Raw genomic sequence first — 20972 nt, 5'->3', positions numbered from 1 at the left:
TCTTTGTGAGAAAGTTCTTTTTTCCTTTTTCTTTTTGCTCATTCTTCTAGTATACTTCCTGGCTTCAGATTTTATGTTAGGGTGAGGCTCTATGTAATTATGAAGAAATATCTGGGTTGAGCTTGTGTCCTTTTGGATCCTACTCCTGCTGTCTTGAGGTATTAAATGTCATGCCCTATGATCTCACAATTCCTTGTTATAGGATTCCCCCCCCCCAATCTAATGAATTTGCATTTCTATCATATAATACAATGCTTAACACTTAATAGGAGCATAATAAATACTTGCTGAGCAATTGATTTCCCAAAGTTGAGAGCTAGTAACTGTTTGAGGTAAGATTTGTAACAAAGTCTTCCAGCTTCCAAATACAAATTATCCTTTTTTTTTTTTTTTTTTTTTTTTTAAACCAAGTGCTGGTTTGAGAAGCTATCTAATAGTTTAGCCACCATATTACATTTTTATATTTCCTTAATGAAAACCTTCTTTCAACTAGAAGACAATGGTTACTGTCCATTTACAATCTTCAATTTCTAAGCACACATTGCCTGAACTTATTTGAGAATTATGAAATGAGAAAAGAAATAAAATGTATTTTAATCTTTTTTAAAATTAAAAAAAACATATTAAGAAAAGAGAAAAACAGAAAAGGAATACAAAACAAAAGAGAACATTGTCATATGCTCAGCAGAACATCAGGAAGGATTCAAAATATATAACAACAAATGACCAATTCAAGAAAGTATATACATTAGTAGAAGAAATCGTATTCATGATTGTCCATCTTATCTTTACTTCCTTGTAAGTTGTTCTTTTTGTTCTTTGTTGTACACTTTTAAAAGTTTATTCTTTTTTCCCCCCTTTTCATCCTCCAATACCCTTCTTGAGCAGGCTATAGTTAAGAAAGGATATATTTATGTAGACATACGTAGACATATACATTCACATCTATGTATACATACCACCTCCCTCTCATACACATATTTTTCTCATCCCTGATTCTTTGCTTTAATTCTTCTCCTTACTTGCCTTACTATTATTTAACTTCCCCCCACCCATGGATCCCTCCCTTATCTTCTTCCTTCACCCTTTGCTTCCCTATCTGCCCATTCCTTATTTCTTTATAAATTTTGGAGGGAGTTATACCTTTCATGGTATATAGGTAATGATGCCTTTTTAACTTATTCCCAATATGAGTCAGTTTTCAGAACTACTAACCCTCCTCTTCCCTCTGATGTCTCTGTATCTATTCTTCCTCTGGACCTCATTCCTATAACATAATTACTATTTTAAAATTTTGCTGGATATATTTTTGATGGCAGGTCTAATTCTTTTGATTGTCAATAGATACGATTCCAGGACCTGTGGTCTTTTGTTGTGGCTACTGCTGAGACCTATACAATTCTAATTGTAGTTCCATTTATTTGAATTGTTGTTTTCTTCTTCAATCTGGAGGTTTCAAAATTTGGCAATAATATTCCTGTGTGTTTTAGTAGAGGTGGTTGGTGGATTTTTTCTATTTCTACTTTCCCCTCATGTTCTGTCAGTCCAGGACAACTTTCTCAGATTATTTCTTACATTATTGTGTCAAGGTTCTTTTTTTGGTTACAACTTTCAGGCAATCAAATAATTCTTATATTTTATCTTCTTGATGTGTTCTCCAGATCTGTTATTTTTCTTATGTTTCATGTTCTGTTCTTTTTTCTCATTCTTTATAATCTTTGCATTTTGTTTTATTTCTTGGTCCCTCATTACCTCACTAGCTTGCCCTTGCACAATTCTAATTTTCAAAGAGTTATTTTCATCTTTGAATTTCTATATTTTCTTTTTTTTTTTTTTTCACAATCTTGTTTTTCTTGGATGGTTTTTATTTATTTATTTAGTTTTCCCCTCAATATATTTCATTTGATCTTAAATTCTTTTTTGAGTTTACCACCAATAACTTTTTTATAGATAAATTCTCTCTGGTCAGAGAGCCATTTCATGTTACTTTTTGGAGTAGAAGCTTTTTTTACTTTAATGTCCTTCTCTGAAGATGAACCTTGGTCTTTTCTGTTTCCATAGTAAGTTTCTATGGTGGGACTCTTGCTTCTTTGCTGTTTCCTGGGGAGCTAGCTCAGAAGTATTTGCACTTCACTCAGGTTAATCCCTGGCCTGGGGCCTTCAGATCTTCTGGGTTGTACCTGGAGGACCCTATTCTGCCCCAAATCTTAATTTTTCACTAGTCTATATCCTGCCCTGAGGTTCAGATTTGTTCTATTTGTGTGGGAAATTTAGAGATCTTGAAATTTACCAACCTACTGTGCCATCTTCCCAGATTTCTCCTTAATATATTTTTTAAAGAAAACTTATCTTTATTTCATTTGTTTCCACACAATCAATCAATTAAGTATTTATTAAATGTCTACTATGTGGTGAGCATTGTCAATACTGCAAATATGACTGGAACAATCCCTGCTTATAAGAAGCTTACATTCTTTTGAGGGGGGTGAAAAGTATACATGCATACATATCTATCTTTATGGATATCTATATGTTTTTATTAGGTCTATTTACCTGTCATCTCCTTCAGTAGAATGAAAGATCATATATACTCACATAAATAGAAATATAATGAAAATATATATATATACATATATGTATATAATGTGCATATTATATACATATACACACATATAATATATATATATACATATAAAACATAAAAATATTTAAATACTTTGAATAACTTGGGGTTATTCACTTTATGAGGAGAAAGAGCATAAATATAAAGTGAATAACCCCAAGTGTATTCAAAGTATTTAAATATAAAGAAATTTGGTAGAGTGGGCACTAGCTATTAGGGGTTTAGGAAAGGCTTTTAGCAGGAGATGATGTAGTAAGTTGAATCTTAAAGGAAAAGAAACAAAGTGGAGGTGAGATAGAGATATACTTCCATGAGGTGAAGGTGAGGAGGGAGCTCATTCTAGCCTATGAAAGAGCCAGGGCAGGACACAGAGAAAGGGGCTAGTATATTGAATCTGCAGAGCAGAGAAAAGACCAGTTTAGCTAAATTGCTGAGCAGAAGAGGGAAATTAATGTCTTTTGTAGCTGGAAAGCTAGTTTGAAGCAAGGTGTCACATACAGCTTTAAAAGCTAATAGAGGAGTTGATATTTGATTTTATAGGTAATAGGAAGTCACTGGCATAGAATAGTATGGGAATCACATAGCAGTACTGAATTTAAGGAAAATAGTTCTGTGACTAGAAGAATGATGAAATTGAAGTGTCTGTGATAACTACTGTGAGCGCTTTTCTATAATAGGTATCGTTTTCCCAAACACTACTAAAATGAGCAATAGGCAGCCTGTCATCATTGTTCATGCCTTTATTCTTCTCTTCTTAGTCTATAACTGATCATATGAAAGGTATCTTGACAACAAAAGACAGGCATTTATTAGTCACATAAAATGTTGGTTCTTACACAAAGTGTATGTTCAAAAAAAATTGCCATCTAGATTGTAGTAGCTCTCAGCAGCACCCCTTGACTTCTAGGTCACCCACATTTATTGCAAGTAAATTGAAACAAAACTCAAACACCTAAGGTAGAGTCCAATGAAGCAGAATAATTAGCATTTCTTGAGCAGGACCAGGAGATCATTATATACTTCAACAATAATACTGTATGATGATCAATTCTGATGGATGTGGCCCTCTCCAACAATGAGATGAACCAAATTAGTTCCAATAGAGCAGTAATGTAACCAGCTACACCCAGTGAAAGAACTCTGGGAGATGACTATAAACCACTACATAGAATTCCCAATCCCTCTAATTTTGTCCACCCACATTTTTTATTTCCTTCACAGGCTAATTGTACACTATTTCAAAGTCCGATTCTGTTTGTTCAGCAAAACAACTGTTTGGTCATGTATACATGTATTGTATTTAATTTATACTCTAACATATTTACCATGTATTGATCGACCTGCCATGGTGGGGGGGAGGAGGGGAAAAATTGGAAGAAATGGTTTGGCAATTGTCAATGTTGTAAAATTACCCATGCATATATTTGGTAAATAAAAACTATTAAAAATAATAATCATAAACAAAAAAAAAAGAATAATTAGCATTTCTAAGGGGGTGGAAATGGCACTTTCACAATTATTCAGGGACTATTCATCATTCAACTTGCAAACATCCTATGCACATGGCTACTTGCATCTACCTTCCATTTTCTCCATTTCTCCTCTCCTCCAGATGGTTGAATCCCCGTTTCACTGACCCTTTTTTTCAAATAGATAAGTTAGAAAAAGAAAGAGAGTCCATTATTTCTCTGACTAGAGACAATTGCCAGATACTGAGTGGGTCCAACAATGGTGTATTTCATTTGTGACAAAAGGTAACCAAAGAGGGTTAACTGGAAAGAAATATCAAATAATATCAGTGAGACAGATTACTAATGAATGAGAAGTCTTAAAATAAGTGAGGTTTCCAAATACTTGAGAAAGAGAAAGACTTCATTCTTTCCTCATGCCAACACCCTGTTATTAAGCAAACAGGAAGTTTGCTGAAACCAACCATGAATTTAAATTGTGACATATCCTTTCACTGAATCATAATAATTTAAAAAATATTTTTATATCTTCTCAAGTTTAACTCAGAACAGTAGCAATAGATTTACTTGCCTGGGAATCTTGAAGAGATAAAAGGACTGAACCATTCAAATCATTTTCAAAATAAGACAAACCAGCCTTGCAAGTAGTTTTCAAAAGCCATCAAATCCAAGAATGAAACTTAAGGGAGAAGGGAATAAGCATTTATTAAGAACCTACAATGTGCTAGGCATGTACTAATCATTTTACAAAACTTATCTAACTTGATCCCTACAACAAACCTGGAGGCATGTGTAATAGCTCATTATTAAGCCCCCTTTTACAGATGAGGAGCCTGAGGTAAGGCAGACTTTAAGTGTAGATAGTAAAACTCAAGTCTTCCTGATGTCAGGTCTTAGGCCTGCTCACATTTGCCAGGTCACCCTGCCCTAACACACCTAGCACACCTTTAAAAGTTCTTTGGTAGTTCTTTAACTCCTCATTCTGCACTCTCTCTACACCAAGGAAAAGGTAATATGTTTTGAGGCCTATCATTTTATCAGATCTGAAAGTTCACATAGAGATTTTCACAGTGTGCAGGCCACATTATCTGTCTCCCTTTGAGTATCCTGGGATAAAAAAGGGTAATTCTATTCATCAGCAGCACACACTACCATTAAGGATTGACAGTGCTACTGCAGATCCAGTGTAATGTGCAATTGGTGTAATTGTATCACTGGTTTAAATTTTAAAACAAAGCAGATAAAACATTTTTTAAAATTAAAAAAAAGCAAAAACTTAATGAAAGGAAAGATTTTTCTATTAAATTATTTAGTGTTATATACATTCATTGATTTTGGGGTTATTTTACTTAATTTTCAAAATCTTAAGTAGGGGCAATTTGTGTCCCCTTTTTAACCTGTGCTGGCACAGACAGAGTGGTATGGTAGAATGAACCATGGATTTGAAGTTAGTCATTTTGGGTTCAAATCTTGATTCAGTAATGTTTCAACCTGTGTGATCTTGAGCAAATCTTTTAAGCTGTTGAGTTCTCAGATTTTAACTTTGGGCAATTTACTTAATCTCGCTTGACCTCAGTTTCCTCATCTGTATGTAAAATGAAGAAGCTGGATGATTTACTGTCACCTAAAGTCCTTTTGAGGATTAGCTCCAGGGTCTATGAGGTCATCCCATCATGCATCTGTTCAAGACTTTTTCACTAGTTTTTCAGATTGCTGAAGAATGGCATCTTTGCTCTGATTTATTGGCTTTTAGATAATCTCTTGCTAAAATCAGTAGAAAGAAAGAAAAGAAAAGGTAAAAGGTCTTTTGTTCCCTAGCATTCCTTAGAAACTAATTACATATGTGTTACATTAGCTAACTTTATCAAGAATTAAGAAGATTCATACCCTGGGGAACTTTCTTTGGAAAAAGTCTGAACTTTGGGGTTATTAGATGCCATTAAATGAGTGCCATTGTTAGAAAATTTTAAAGTAACTTCTCTTCCCCATTTTTTATAACTCCTTCATGGAAAAAGTTGAGAAATATATCAAATTCATGTGAGCAATATTGCCATATACTAGACTTAGTGGAGAAAAGATTATTTTATGCGACTTATTTAAGCTGATCAAAAGGAATAAAGTTAAGCTACTGTGGCTTTTACTTTCTTTTTTCACTGGGTTTGTGATCTGATTGATGAAGGTACTCTTTCCGCTAATGCCTATTGCCATTAAATCCATTTCTTCTCAACCCTGGCCATTCTTGTATGTGTCTTTCTTAAATTTTCAATGAGGCTTTATCCCTGGCTCTGGTGGTCTTCCAATAAAACTTTCAATATTTTATGGAAACAAGTAAAACCCTTAGGCTTCCTGTCTGATAGTGTTCTTTTTCATTATGTGACTAGCCCTGCTTTTCTGCTCATACATTTCTCTGGTATCTTTTGCACTATTTCTTGTGTGAAAATTGTTATCTCCCTTATGCCTGCCATGCATTTCTTCATTGTACTCTGGATCTCACCTGCAGTTTTGATCCTTTGGATGATGTACCGTGATGCACCCCATCCCCCCATACACACATACCTTTCATTATATATAAATTTCTTGAAGTCAGAGACTATTGATTTAGTCGTTTTATTCCCATACTAGTCCAAAACCCAGAATAAAGTAGGCTTTTACTAAATGTTTTCTTTTAAGAAATAGATTTTATTGGTATGTTTAGTTTTAATGTCACTTAGATTTCTTTATTCCTCCCTTCTTCCAGAGAGTTTTTTCTTTTAACAGCAAAAAGAAAAACAATCAACTACAAGAAAAATCTGACAATTTGCAATGTTCCATACTATTAGGTCCAATAGGAAAGGAAGGGATAACTGAAGAGAGATTTTAATCTTTCCTTTGGCGACAAGTTTGTTCTTTATGATTTTGCAGCATTTTGTCTCATTGCATTTGTTTTGTGGTAATCATTACATTTATGGATTTCTTGCCATCTTGGGGTCATTAAAAGATCTATGTAAATTCTCAGGTATCATTCTTCCTCTCTCTTTAAGTGTAGATGGATCTGCCTTTTTCTAAAAGTTTAGTCCCAAAGAGCAAAAAAGATAGAGGATGATGGCAGAGAGAAAAGGATCTAGTGAGGGTTTTTTCAGGAGGGAGGAGACTTGAATATGCTTGTAAGGCAGAAGTGGATGTGCCAGTAAAGAGGGAGAGATTGAAAGTAATGGGTGAGAGTGGGGATAATAGTAGAGATAATCCATGTTGGATTTGGAAATACAGAATAGGAGATTCTTTGAATAGATAAAGGGGTTAGCTTTGATAAGGAGTAAGGCCATTTCATCTGGTGAGACAAAAGTGAAAGATGAGAGAAAACACCTGAGTGGTAGGAAATAAGGAAGAGGGGAGAAGAGAAAGTTCTCAGTGAACCCTTCTCTTTTTTTTTTTTTTCTCCTATAAAATATGAGGCAGAATTGCCTGAAAAATGTAGAGATCTATTGTGTCTACTTGTTGATTATCATTTCTTGACCTCAATTTGCATGTCACTAAATAAAGAAAACTAGTTTTAGAAGTGTCATGTGTATGGGTAAAAGCAAATAATAGTCTTCTGTTAATCAATGTTGTTAATATCAAGAGAGGCATAAAATAAGGAAACCAGGTCCACGAGAGTCATTGAAAATGTCCTATTTAAGTTGAATGTAGGGTGACCTCCTGCTTCTTCCCCTCCTTGGTGAATCCTTGGGTTGGGGGAAGATAAGTTGTGAGTAGTGGGGGAGGGAACACCATGCTATCTCCTAAGGAAGGATTTGGGGGTTGCAACTAGACAACTTCCACCTTCTAAGATGGAGAGGTAGGAAAGACACCTGGAAGGAAAGCCTTTCAAACTCACCAGAGTAGGGCAGAACAGAATTGGAGGCATTCCCTGGTAGATACCTTTGAGTGGGAAATGGGAAGCCTGAATTCTAGCTGTGCTTTTGTCCCTGTGTGTCCCCTCTGCTATTTCTCTCTGCTTTGGTGTGCTGTCCCACTTCACCTAGGTTTCTTTTCCCCATTGCACCTTCTTCCTCTTTCCCTCTCCTTTCAACCATTCTCTTGCCCTTAAAGTGCAATCTGATTTCCCTCTTGAGAAAGATGCCATTCTTACTGTTGTAAAAAAAAAAAAAAATGCTTCAAGCAGCTGAACCTCTCCCTAGCTTCTACTGTGTGTAACTGTATCCTGTCTCACAGTCTCTTCTCTAGGGTTCTCTACTTATCTCATGTCAAACTCTGCATGTATCCATCTATAAAGGAAAAGTCAGATGACCAAAGGATAGCTATTCCATGACTCCTGACCTGGATTAAGGCTTCCCCTGTCTGCTTTCTCCAGATCAGGTCAACCTGCATCAAACTCATCTTCATTTCTTTGCTTCTGAATCTGAAGGCTTGGACAGGATGATTCCAACAAATCCTGCATAAGCTCAAGAAATGCCAGTGCAGCCAGATACCAGTGCCAGGGATGTCCCAGAGCTAACCTCCCAAAGCAGTTCTCTGTCTGAGACTCGGGAATCCATCAAGGTTCCCACTGCAAACCCAGCAGACACAGAGAACAGGAGCAGTGGCTCTTGTGTGTGCTGTAATGAATAAGATCTGATACCTGCCTAGGAATTGGTTTCCTATCTGAAGGGTAAGCTTGATGGATTTCAATTAGAGATGCAGCTCCAGGTGGTTCTGGCATGTCAGAACTGTGCCAGGCAATGGACAGCAGCCACTGCTGTGTTCTATTTATCACCCTTTCCCCCCCATTATCTTCAGGACTCCTAGTGCAAGTACCAAATGCTACAAGCACTAACTGACCCTGGATCTGAGGCCACACTATACCCCTGCAGGCTGGTTTGGCTTAAAGCCATTAAATCTGCCCCCTCTCTTTTCCCAGCTTCGATTGATATTCTATATGGATGGCAAAAGCCTTGACAATGGATTTGGAAAAGTCAGGAACATAGTTTGACATTAACTGCAAAAATTTAGTTGAGATATATACCCGATCTCATCACCATGGAACCCAGGATATTGGAGCAAGATTAGATTTGGAGTTAGAGGGGACACAGAGGGTCTCCAGAAAGCTCTAGTGGAGATCCAGACAAGTGCTCCAAGGATTCATGGCTTCAATGAGTTTCTTTTCTGCCTCTGAGGTAGCCTGTAGCTGACTTCTTCAATACTCAGGGATCCCTTCCCAAGATCTCAGCCCTATCATGGGAAAATTCAGGTTCCAAGAAATTCAGGTTGCTGCTAATGTCACTCACTCCCTTAGGGTATTTCTTAGGCTGCTTGAATGTGTTGTTTTGGCTTCTGTTCAAAAGGGAGTCTTCTTGCCTTTATAATTTTGCATGAAGCCTATCCCATATTTGTGTGTTATTCCTCTCACTCATGCATGGGCACATTTGTGTAACTCTGGGGATCTGCTCCATTGGGCAGGACTACAGAACATTGTAAAGGTAGGTTAAGGAATTCTGGCTCAATTGAAGGAAATATAACCAGTGTCAACTCTTCCTTGTATGTAGTTCTCCTATTTCCTCTTCCTTCTCCAACCCATTTTCATAAAGCTCTTTAAATAAAAGAGTCTTGTATAACTTTTTTTTTAAAAAATGGAATCTGTGTCAGGGTTTGGTAATTATAAAGTTAGTTGGTCAATAAGAATTTATTAGCCATATCATGTCAAGCTCTTTGTTAAGAACTAAGGATGCAAAAAAAAAAAAAAAAAAAAAAAAAAAAAAAGGAAAAAAGAAAAAAGAAAGAAAAAAGATAAAAGTCGGCCCCAGACCTTAAGGAACTCACAATTTAATGGGAAGAAATTATAGATATCATATAAAGAAATTAAAGGCCTAAACAAAACAAAAAAAAGAAAACATTTTGAATGGAAAAAGGGAAGGGACAGGGTTGTAAGTTAGGAGGGGAATGGAAAAGGGGAAAATCTCTCTCTCTCTCTCTCTCTCTCTCTCTCTCTTTCTTTCTTTCTGTCTTTCTATATTTAAAGAGAAAATTCTAGGGCCTACATTCAGTATCTAGAATTACAACCAATTTGATTATCCATACTCAAAGCAACTTTGATGGGATACCAGTAAATCTTATTGTGATTAATGGCTTCCAGCTTGGGAGATGCACATTTTATTATAAGAGCCTTTGTCTCTTTAAAAAAAGAATCTTATTTAGTTCTAATAAAAAGTTACTGGAAAGTTTTTGACATTAAAAAAAAGTTTTTTATATTTGAAAAGATGGGGCACCTTTGGCCTAGAAAGAAAGATATTTGACTTTCAGGGTATACAGTCTCAAATTGTGAGTTGGAAAGATCTATAATTTTTTATTCTTATAATTTTCCAGTCCTCATCAAAATTATTTGAGATTATTTTTTAAAAATGGGAAAAGAGGATTATGGAACAGATAAATCAGAAACAATTGAACTTAAATAGCTCAATGTTTGATAAGCCTGAAAGCATGAATTACTTGAGGAACTTCCTATTTGATAACTTTGAATTTAATCAACTTCCCTCTACATCTGCTACTCCAGTCCCTTCCCAGTTTTGTTTTGATTCCTTGACTGCTTTCTCCTTCTTTCTCCTACCATTATTCCAGATCATTTTTTACACCAAAGGGATTTAAGTAGAATAAATTTATAGACAGTTGGTGATCTGTACAAGATGAGGAAATTTCCACACCAGAAGTTCCCAGCCTTGATGAAATCATAGGCCTGGATTCTCTAACATTGCCCTAACTCTTGCTTAGAAATTTAATAAATACTTATTGAATTGATTTGAACTACTCTCAAGATTTTATGGGCATAATAATAAAATGTTCTTTAAAAAAATGAATTAAATCATGAATTGGAGATAGTAATTGTTTTTGGATTAGGATACTACCTAAATTAACTTTCTATATAAGCTATATTAATTAAACTTATTATATACCAATATTTGCAAAAATACTAATGTACTAAATTACTTATATTTGTTATACTAATTAAACTTTGTAGAGCTAGACAAAATAGTAACAAAATTCATTTGAGAGAATAAAAGAGCTAGAATTTCAAGAGTAATAATGAAAAAAGGGATAAAAAGGAAATAGCTCTCACACGTTTTGAATGGTATTACAAAGTAATCCTCATCAAAACTATTTGAAACTACTTTTAAAAAATGGAAAAAGTGGATTATGGAACAGAAGAATCAGAAATAATCAACTTGATAGCCTAGTGTTTGATAAGTCTGAGAGCATTAAATTCCTTGAGGAAGAATTCCTTATTTGATAAGAACTGCTGGGAAACTGAGAAAACAGTTTGGCAGATGTTGGGATTTGAATACCATCACATGCTCCTCTGCACAATAACCTTGGAATGGTTAATAGTTATTAAAAAAAAATTCACTGTAGCCTTAGCTAATGCATATAGTACTCCAAATTCTATTTCTCTTTACATTCTTTGTCATTCTATATTACATATAATGGCCATTTTTATGAGTACAATAATAGTTGATAGCATTGATATGCCATTGAGAGGTTGTTTTCAAGTTTTTTCATGTTTATAAATAAAATGATTATTTTTTTTTGTAAAAATGGGTCTCTTTATCCCCTTAAATAATATAATTAAGGTATATTTCCATAAGGTAGAAGAATATGATCAATGTTTTTTGTTTTATTATATATATATATATATATATTATATAGATTGCTGTCCAAAAGATATCCAAAGATATCCTAAGTTTCTCTGAAAAGTGACACTTTACCTCTTTCCCCACAGTACAATTTTAACATTTGATTTGTGTATAGGGTAATTTGAAGTGCATAAGGTAATTCTTAAAAGTTTTAAAATGTGTATACTTTTGGTTATTAAAAAATTCACAAAATTTTCAGGTGATTATTTGTGATCTTTCTTTTCTCTTTTGTAAAATGCAATTTGATTAACATTTTTTTAGCTTGGGTATCCTCATCCATAAGATTGAAATGGTAAGATTTCTACTACTTAAATCCCAGAGCTATCATGAGGAAAGCATTTTGTAAACCAAAAAGAGTTATGAAAATGTGAGTTATCTTTGGCTTTATAATCATCTTCCATTTACTTATGACATTTATTTCTGGAATCCTAAATCTTTTATTGATCTATTTAATCATATTTAAAGTCTTTTGATGCTTTTTTGCTTCTTTTTTATTTTATTATTATTATTATTATTATTATTATTATTATTATTATAGCTTTTTACTTACAAGATATATGCATGGGTAATTTTTCATCATTGACAATTGCAAAACCTTTTGTTCCAACTTTTCCCCTCCTTCCCCCCATCCCCTCCTTTAGATGGCAGGTTCAACAATATATGTTAAATATATTAAAGTTTAAGTTAAATACAATATTTGTATACATGTTCTTACAGTCATTTTGCTGTACAAAAAGAATCAGACTTTGAAATAGTGTATAATTAGCTTGTGAAGGAAATAAAAAATGCAGGCAGACAAAAAGAAAATGTAGTGGTTCATAGTCATTTCCAAGAGTTCTTTCGCTGGTTTTTCTCTTTTGCTTTCAAAAGAAAATTTGAGTGCATATATGCACTCAATTTGGTGCGTATATGTTTAGTATTGATATTGCTTCATTGTCTATGCTACCCTTTAGCAAGATATAGTTTCCTTCCTTATCTCTTTTAATCAGATCAGTTTTTTGCTTTTGCTTGATCTGAGATGAGGATGTCTACCCCTGCTTTTTACTTTACCTGAAGCACAATAGATTCTGCTCCAGCCTTTTACCTTTTCTCTATATGTATCTCTCTGTTTTAAATGTGTTTCCTGTAAACAACATATTGTAGGGTTCTGACTTTTGATCCAGTCTGCTATCCCCCTCTGCTTTATAGGATAGTTCATCCCATTCACATTTATGGTTAAAATTATTAACTCTGTATTTCCTGCCATCTTATTATCCCCAGATTATGCTTTTCTTTTCCTTGCCCCCCCCACCCTTTCCCATTATTAAACTTATGGGCACCACTTGCGTCACACAGCTCTCCCTCTTTAGGATCCCTCCCACCCCCATTGAATCCCTTCCCCTTTCTTGTACCCTTCCTTTTCCCTTTCCTCTTCCACTTTTTAATGAAGTGAGAGGAGTTTCTCTATAAAACAAAATGTCAATTATTTTCTCTTTGAGCCAACTCTGATGAGAGTAATATTCACACAATGTTCCTCCCCCTCTCTAAATTCTCTCAGATATAATAAGTTTCCTTTGCCTCTTTGTGAGATGTAGTTTCCCTCTTTTTATCTCCCCTTTTCCCTTTTTCTGTCACTATCCCCTTTCCATTTCTACTTCTCTTTTTTATGTTATATCAGTAAAATCAAATTGTACATGTACTCTTTATGTATATGTACAACAGAAATACAGTTCTCAAGAGTTCTTTTTACCTTTTTCTGCTTCTCTTGAGTCCTATGGTTGGAGATCAAATTTTTTGTTTAGAACTGGTTTTTTTCCTTAGAAACAAATGGAATTCATCTATTTCATTAAATGGCCATCTTCTTCCATGGAAGAAGATGCTCAGCTTAGCTGGGTACTTTATTCTTGGCTTCATTCCAAGTTCTTTTACCTTTTGGAATATCCAGATTCCAGGACCTTTAATCCCTTAATGTGGGAGCAGCCAGATCTTGAGTGATCCTTATTGTGGCACCTCGGTATTTGTGTTGTTTTTTTTTCTGGCTGCTTGTAATATTTTTTCCCTTAGTCTGGTAGCTCTGAAATTTAGCCACAACATTCCTTGGAGTTTTTATTTTAGGGTCTTTTTCAGAAGGTGTTCAATGAATTCTTTCAATGCCTATTTTACCTTCTGATTCTATTACATCTGGGCAGTTCTCTGATGATTTCCTATAAAATAGTATCTAGGCTCTTTTTTTCATCATAATTTTTGGGAAGTCCAATAATCTTCAGATTATCTCTCCTAGATCTGTTTTTCAGGTCTGTTGTTTTTCCAAGTAGATACTTAATGGTTTTTTTTAATTTTTCATTTTTTGGGTTTTGCTTGACTGATTCTTGATGTCTCAATGAATCATTCATTTCTATTTGTTCAGTTCTGATTTTTAATGAGTTATCTTCTTCATTAGCTTTTTTTTTTTTTTTTAAACTTCTTTCTGTATATGTCCAATTGAGTTTTTAAATGAGTTGTTTTGCTCTATGGAATTTTTTTCCATTTCACTTTTTTTTTTTTTTTTTTTTTGGGAATTCTTTATCTTTTCCAATTCACAGATCCTATTTTCCTGGGAATTCTTTACCTCTTCCAATTCACATTTCAGGAAGTTGTGACTTTCTTGCATAGCTTCTCTTTCCCCATTTTTCTTCTAGCTCTCTTTTAAGATTTTTATAGTCTCTTCTAGGAGAGCTTTGTTGATGGGGACCAGGTTACATGCCCATTTGCAGTTTTGTCTGGAGATTGTCTGCTATTAGTCTCCTTGGGATTGAAAACCTGGTCTCTTTCTGTAAAGAAGCTATTGATGTCCTTTTGATTTTTTTTTTTTTTTACTAATTTTTTTAAAAGCCTTTAAGGTATGCTTTCAGGGCAAGGAGGTTACCAGCTTCCTCTGCAGAGCAGGGATAGGTATATGGACAGTAGCTGTCCTGCAAATGGGCTGCAAAGAACTATAGAGGTAAAGGAGTGCTCTGGGAAAAGTTCTGCACCTGAAGTGACTCAGGCCTGGGTAGCACTGGCAATCATTGGAAGTGCCCTACTAAGAACCTTGCTGTGCAGCTTAGTAACTGCCCTGGGGCTAAAGGCTGAGCAATGAATGTGTCACTGCCCCAGGCTAAAGCCCACTGTGGGTATTAGCAGTTGCCTAGTGAATAGCCCCACATGGCACCAGAAGTGTCTCTGCCCAGGGGAGCACAGTCATGCTGCCAGAAGTTCTATTGTCCCAGGCTGAGCCCCCACTGTGCAGATTAGAGGCTGCCCCAGGCTATGCCCCCCTGCTGTGCAGATTTGTGACTGCCCTGTGAAAGCACCATGCCATAGAATGTGGCTGTACAGCTGTGCTGTGCTGTGCCCTGTGTGGTTCACTCACTTTTGAGTTTGGGTGGGTATAGCCAGATCCTGTAAGGTTCTGGTGTTTTTTTGGAGTACCCTCTACCTTTGGCTTTAATTTCTCTGCTGGTCTACTGCTTTGCAACTAAAGCAGAGCAGCCAACCTATGGTAGAGTCCTTTCTGTAAATTTTCCAACTACAGAGGCCACCCCCACCCAGTCTGCTCAATATGCTAGCCTCTAGTTCTATCCATGCTTGTGTTGGTCTGTCACCCCCTCCCCCCCTCAGGACAAACCTTTTCTGGAAATCTTCCAGATTATCTTTGGCTATTAAGTTGTTGCACTTCCAATCTTTGTGAATTTTACCATTCAAGCGCTATTTTTGAGGCTGAATTTAATAATTAGTAGTGAAGATATGAGAGAGGTTCAGAAAGTCGTGTGCCTTCTCCACCATCTTGGCTCTGCCCCCTTTTTTGCTTTTTTGCTTCACAGTCACACCACAATATGCCCCCTTTCCCTATGAACTTTCCTTTGATAAAAAGAAAATAATTAAACCAAAAGGGAAAGTATGTTCTACCACCAAGATTCCCTACTTCACTACCAAGAAAGAGGAAGTATGTTTTGTTGTAAAGGGCTAGAACTGAGCAATGCACTTGGATAATGAAGCACATGAGACTAATTGCCAATTGGATAGTTCCCTATTAACTTGTTTGAAGGTTGACCCTCCCCAGCTGTTCTGTGCTGACTTGATTGGTGGGACAAAGAAGGGGAAGTAACTTGTGTGGGAGGAGTAGGAGAAACTTGGGTGGTGGAACTCACACTCTCTCGAACTCATGACCTGGTATTGGAGGGGACGGTAAAGATCAAGAATAAAGACGTTTAGTGATCCTGACTCCAGCTGATTTCTGGGAAGATAGAGTTCCAGCATTTTGTCATTTGTTCTCTGGAACCTAAATCAATAATTGTAGTCAATCTGAGCTCAACTGCTTTTTAGTGTTTCTTTTATCTTCAATATTATGGTTATTGTGCATATTGTTTTCAGTTTTGCTTTTTAAAATTTTTTTTTTTTGCTTTATGGAAGTTCAAATAACTATTCCCATAGTTCTTTGAATTCCTCCTAATCATCCTTTCTTTTAGCCCAGTAATATTCCATCATATGAATATTTTGCAATTTATTCAGCCTTTTCTCAGATTATGGGGCATCCTCTTTGCTTTTAGCTTTTGTCTACCACAAAAGGGCTGCTACTATTATTTTGGTATACATACAAATTTTCTATCTTTTACCATCTTTGGGCATATGCTTCTCAGTAGTCGTATTGCTGGATCTAACAATATGAGCAGCATGAATAGTAAAATGGCATTTCTTCCACAATTCCAAATTGAATTTTAGAAAATCAGACCAATTTATGACTTTATCAAAAACATATTAGTTGTGGAAATAACATGATTGTATATGTATAAGAAGAGGAGGGAGGGAGAAAAATGAAAATCAAAATATTATAAAAACTAATGTTGAAAACCAATAAGTGATTTAAAAAAAAAAAAGCATATTAGTGATGATATCTTTCCTCAGCCCTTCTGGCATTTTATCATATTTGGCTATTTCTTGCGGGTGGGTCAGCCCTTGACTTATTTTTCTAATATTTGTATGGTACTAAATAGATTTGATAGTAACCATTTTAATGACATCTTTTTAGAAGAATTAAGACTTCTGCTTGGTTATAGAAGGCAGAAATAGAAACATTGGGAGAGTAATGGGGATCTGGACAATAAGGGCCCAATCCTGGGAGCATGTTGTGTGGTGAGTCTTCTTCTAGAGATTTATGATGATAGAATGAAAGGGCCCACTCTCATCCTTTCTATTTATTCTATGACTGTCTACTTAATGTGTGGTGAAAAAAAGTTTTTTTGATTGGCTCCTGAGTTATAGCTAAGGAAACATTCAGAAAGCATTAACCAAATAAATTGCTCTCCCCCCTCCCTTCCTCCTCCCTCTCCTTCCTTTCCCTCCTCCCTCTCCCTTTCCTCCTCCTCCTCCTTTCTCTCTCTCTCTCTCTCTCTCTCTCTCTCTCTCTCTCTCTCTCTCTCTCTCTCTCTCTCTCTCTCTTTCTCTCCATGGCTTATAATCTCCTTATATGCACTTACATCAAATTGCTCGATTTATGTATCATCATCCGATTCTAGCAAACTTTCTTCCTCATTCTCTTCACATAACTTTGCTTCAGAATCCAACAAAAGGCTTGTTGCCCAAATAATGTCCTTGTTGCACCCTTCATACAAGTCTTTCAGTGCTTCAGATGAAAAAGAACCAAAAATTTTACAAAGAGTATTTAGATTTTCAGACTCATCAGCATTAGTAAGTTCACTTTCTTCTCTCTCTCTCTCTGTCTCCCTCTTTTCCTGGCTGCAAAGGAGTGAGGAGTACAAACTGCTGTGGATTTCTAGGTGAAGGAGGGTCCTCAGGTCTTACAGAACACATCATCTCACTGTTATTTCTGTCTCTGTGTTATTAACTCATCATGTTCTTAAGTAAAATATTGGAGATATATTTGACCTTTTGAGCTAGTTGATCTCTGGGATGCCTTCTTGATGAAGACAAATATTAGATTGAGAGAGAAGGGGAGAGAGAGAGAGAGAGAGAGAGAGAGAGAGAGAGAGAGAGAGAGAGAGAGAGAGAGAGGAGAGAGAGAGAGAGATATGACATGAAAAGTATGACCATTTTTTTGCAAGTCTAAAGTAAATAAAGGCTATTCATCACCGGAATTGAGGAGGTTGATAAACTGAGGAGCTAGAGTGTTCTAGCTCTAGCTAGAGCTAGAGTGTTCTAGCTCTAGCTAGAGCTAGAGTGAACAGAGAAAGTATACACTCAAATCCCTGAGTATTCAGTCAGGAATTGGATTGGAATCAACCCCAGGTCCAGAATTCCTGCAGAAAGGAGAGAAACTAACCTGGAAGCCCATAGATTATTGTGACAAAAATTTGAATAGGGAGTTATAGACAGATGAAATGATCCTCAAATGAGAAAACATTGCTAGATAATGCTGGCAAAGGAATATTGACTGAAAGTAGCAACGAGGAGCAAAAAAATATACCCCTTCTTCTCTTCTTGGCTCAGTGTGTCATGGAGCATGAAACAGAACATTCAATACTGTAGAGGATAAGTAAGGATTCAGTGTTTTCTGGAGAGAGCCAGGTATCCATTATCATAAAAATGTTTAGTGAAGTAAAGAAGAGGGAATAAATGGGAGGTTTAAAATTCTTTTTTGATTTTTTAAATTATTCTGAACTTGATGAATAACAACATAATGAACATTTCATATATAAAGGACAAAAAAATGAAGACTGAAATGAAACACCAAATGTCAATTGTGTACAGCTTGTTGTTGTTTTTTTAAAGTATATAATAAATTCAGTTCCAAAACTGTAGTGCCTGTAAGTGTTGCTCTACAAACTCTCTTCTGTTCAGAAAAATCCTCCCAAAAATCAATCCCCAAATCAAAACAAAACAAACAAAAAAACCAATATAGTTAATGCTTTTTTCTCACCTCTTTTTTTGTATCACTATCAATTTTCCATCCTGCAATAGTCCCACTATCGCCTATCCAATTTTAAAACGCCACTTCTTTTGTAGTAAATTGGCATAGTTAAGGAAAAAGAATCCATATACTGATGATTTTCAAAACTGTATGTCTCATTCTGCACCACTAATCCATGGACTCTCTGTTCACAAGTGGAAAACATGTTTCATCATTAGTCCTTTCATATTGAATTTGGTCATTGTATTCAACAAAGTTTTCAAGTCTTTCATAGCTGTTTTTTTTTTTTTTACAATGTTATTGTCATTATATAAATTGTCCTTTTGATTCTGTTCAAATTATTCTGCATCAATTGATAGATTTCCCCAATTCAATGCTTTCATAATTTCTTATAGAGCCATAATGATAAAGAAAGAAGAAAGGAAGAAGGAAGGAAGGAAGGAAGGAAGGAAGGAAGGAAGGAAGAAAGAAACATTTATTAAGTACCTACTTAATTAAGTCAGGCACTGTGCTAAAGCACTTTACAAATATTTCATTTGATCTTTTTATAAGACTGTGAAGTAGGTGCTATTATTATTATTGCCATTTTAGAGTTGAGAAATCTAAGGCAGAAAAAAGTTAAACAACTTACTCAAAGTCATGTAGATAATAAGTGTACAAAACTGAGTTTGTACTCAGTTCTTTCTTATTCTAAGAGCACTTCTCTAACCACTGCACTACTAGCTGCCTCTGTAATATTCCATTATATTCATATACCATAATTTATTCAACCATTTCTCAGTTAATGACTATGTCTTTAGTCTCAAGTTATTTGTTGCAACAAAAATACTATTAATATTTTTGCATATATGGATCCCTTTCCTCTTTCTTTGATCTCTTTTGCCTATATGTTAGTAATGATATTACTTAGCTTTAGTGATTGCAGGATCAATTCATAGTTCCACTAAAAGTGCCTATTCTCCTACATTCCCTAAATAGCTATTTTGGTTAGCATTCTTTATACCAGTTCTTCTAGCACTATCTCTTCTCATGTGTTTATGACTAGTAGCTCTGTTTCCCAGTATCTTTCTTTCCGGGGGCAGAAACTGATTGTCAACTGAGAATAATCTCCAAAATCATCTGAACTAACCCATCCCTGAAGGCTGGAAAACCCTCTACAGTGTTTCTGACTGATGGGAAGAGGAGCTTAGTGCAGTGGAGGGGACATTGACTCAAATCACACATCCTGGATTCAAAAATCTGTTTCTCATGTTGACCACCTTTGTGAATGGTTAATTCATCTTAGACTACAATTTCCTCATCAGTAAAAGTTCACTGGACTGGATGTTTGCTGAGGTCCAATCTAAATCTATGATCTGATCTAATTACCTATCCTTAGTTGAAAGAGCTTTAGAAATGGCAAATTCATTCTATATCCTGAGAAAGTCCATTCCACTTTAGGAAGTTCTTTACCCTTGCTAATTAAGCAAACATTATCACTAAATAGACCTTATCTCTCTTTCACATACCAGTCCTTAAAATATGTAAAGATTTTTTTTAGATATTTATCATTCTTACAAATCTTTTCTAGATTAAATGTTCTAGGGCCATTCTTTGGATGATATGACTTCTTCCCTCTTCATCAAGGTTATTTTCTTTATCTTACCAAAACTTGCATTCAATACAATATTAAGTATCTGGGTGTGGGTAACTGAACATTGCTAACTAAAGGTAAATAAAACCTTATGATGCAAGCAAGAATGACAAGTATGAGGAACATGAAGAATTGTGTAAATATATGAGTGAAATAACAAAATAGGAAAACAGAATCAGAATATCAGGTGAATAGTAATCCATAATTATTCCAGTTTGTTGATATTCTGTCTAAAACATATGCCAAATAGACCAATATTCCAGAAATGATCAGCCTGAATCAAAGTTTGACATGATTATACTCTCATTCCAGATACATGTTCTATTAATTCAATCTAACTTTGGGCACTGCTTGTCCTACCATTAATTGGTATTTAACTAAACTCCTAGGGATTGAGGTGGTACAATGGAAAGAGTGCTGGTTTTGGCGACAAGAAGACCTGAGTTCAAAATGAATCTCATATATTTACTGGCTTCGTGACTCTTTTTAAAATAGCTTAAGCTTGTTTACCTCAGTTTCCTCATCTGTAAAAAAGGAAATGGCTTTGCCAAGAAACCCCAAGTGGGGTCACAAAAAATTGGACATGATTCAAAAGAATGAATAACAAAAACTAAAAATCCTACATATCTCATTTTTTAAATAAAATGTGAGCAATTTATTATGAACTAAATATTATTATGAATTTAAACTTATATTTACAACTAATTAGGATTTCTAAAAGATCTATAGGTAATAATAATAA

At 35.3% G+C, this 20972-nt stretch overlaps 1 protein-coding gene and 1 pseudogene across 1 annotated transcript in view; one reads left to right on the top strand and one right to left on the bottom strand.

The window, feature by feature from the left end:
* Nucleotides 1–20972, bottom strand: part of UGP2 (UDP-glucose pyrophosphorylase 2) — a 103353-nt gene that overhangs the window by 59982 nt on the left and 22399 nt on the right. The window lies entirely within an intron of this gene.
* LOC141552671 (toll/interleukin-1 receptor domain-containing adapter protein-like) lies at nucleotides 8521–9040 on the top strand (annotated as a pseudogene).

This window comes from Sminthopsis crassicaudata, chromosome 2, assembly GCF_048593235.1.
Source record: "Sminthopsis crassicaudata isolate SCR6 chromosome 2, ASM4859323v1, whole genome shotgun sequence".
Taxonomy (NCBI): domain Eukaryota; kingdom Metazoa; phylum Chordata; class Mammalia; order Dasyuromorphia; family Dasyuridae; genus Sminthopsis; species Sminthopsis crassicaudata.
Note: the sequence above shows the minus strand (reverse complement) of the source record. Positions and strands in the feature narration are given on the sequence as shown.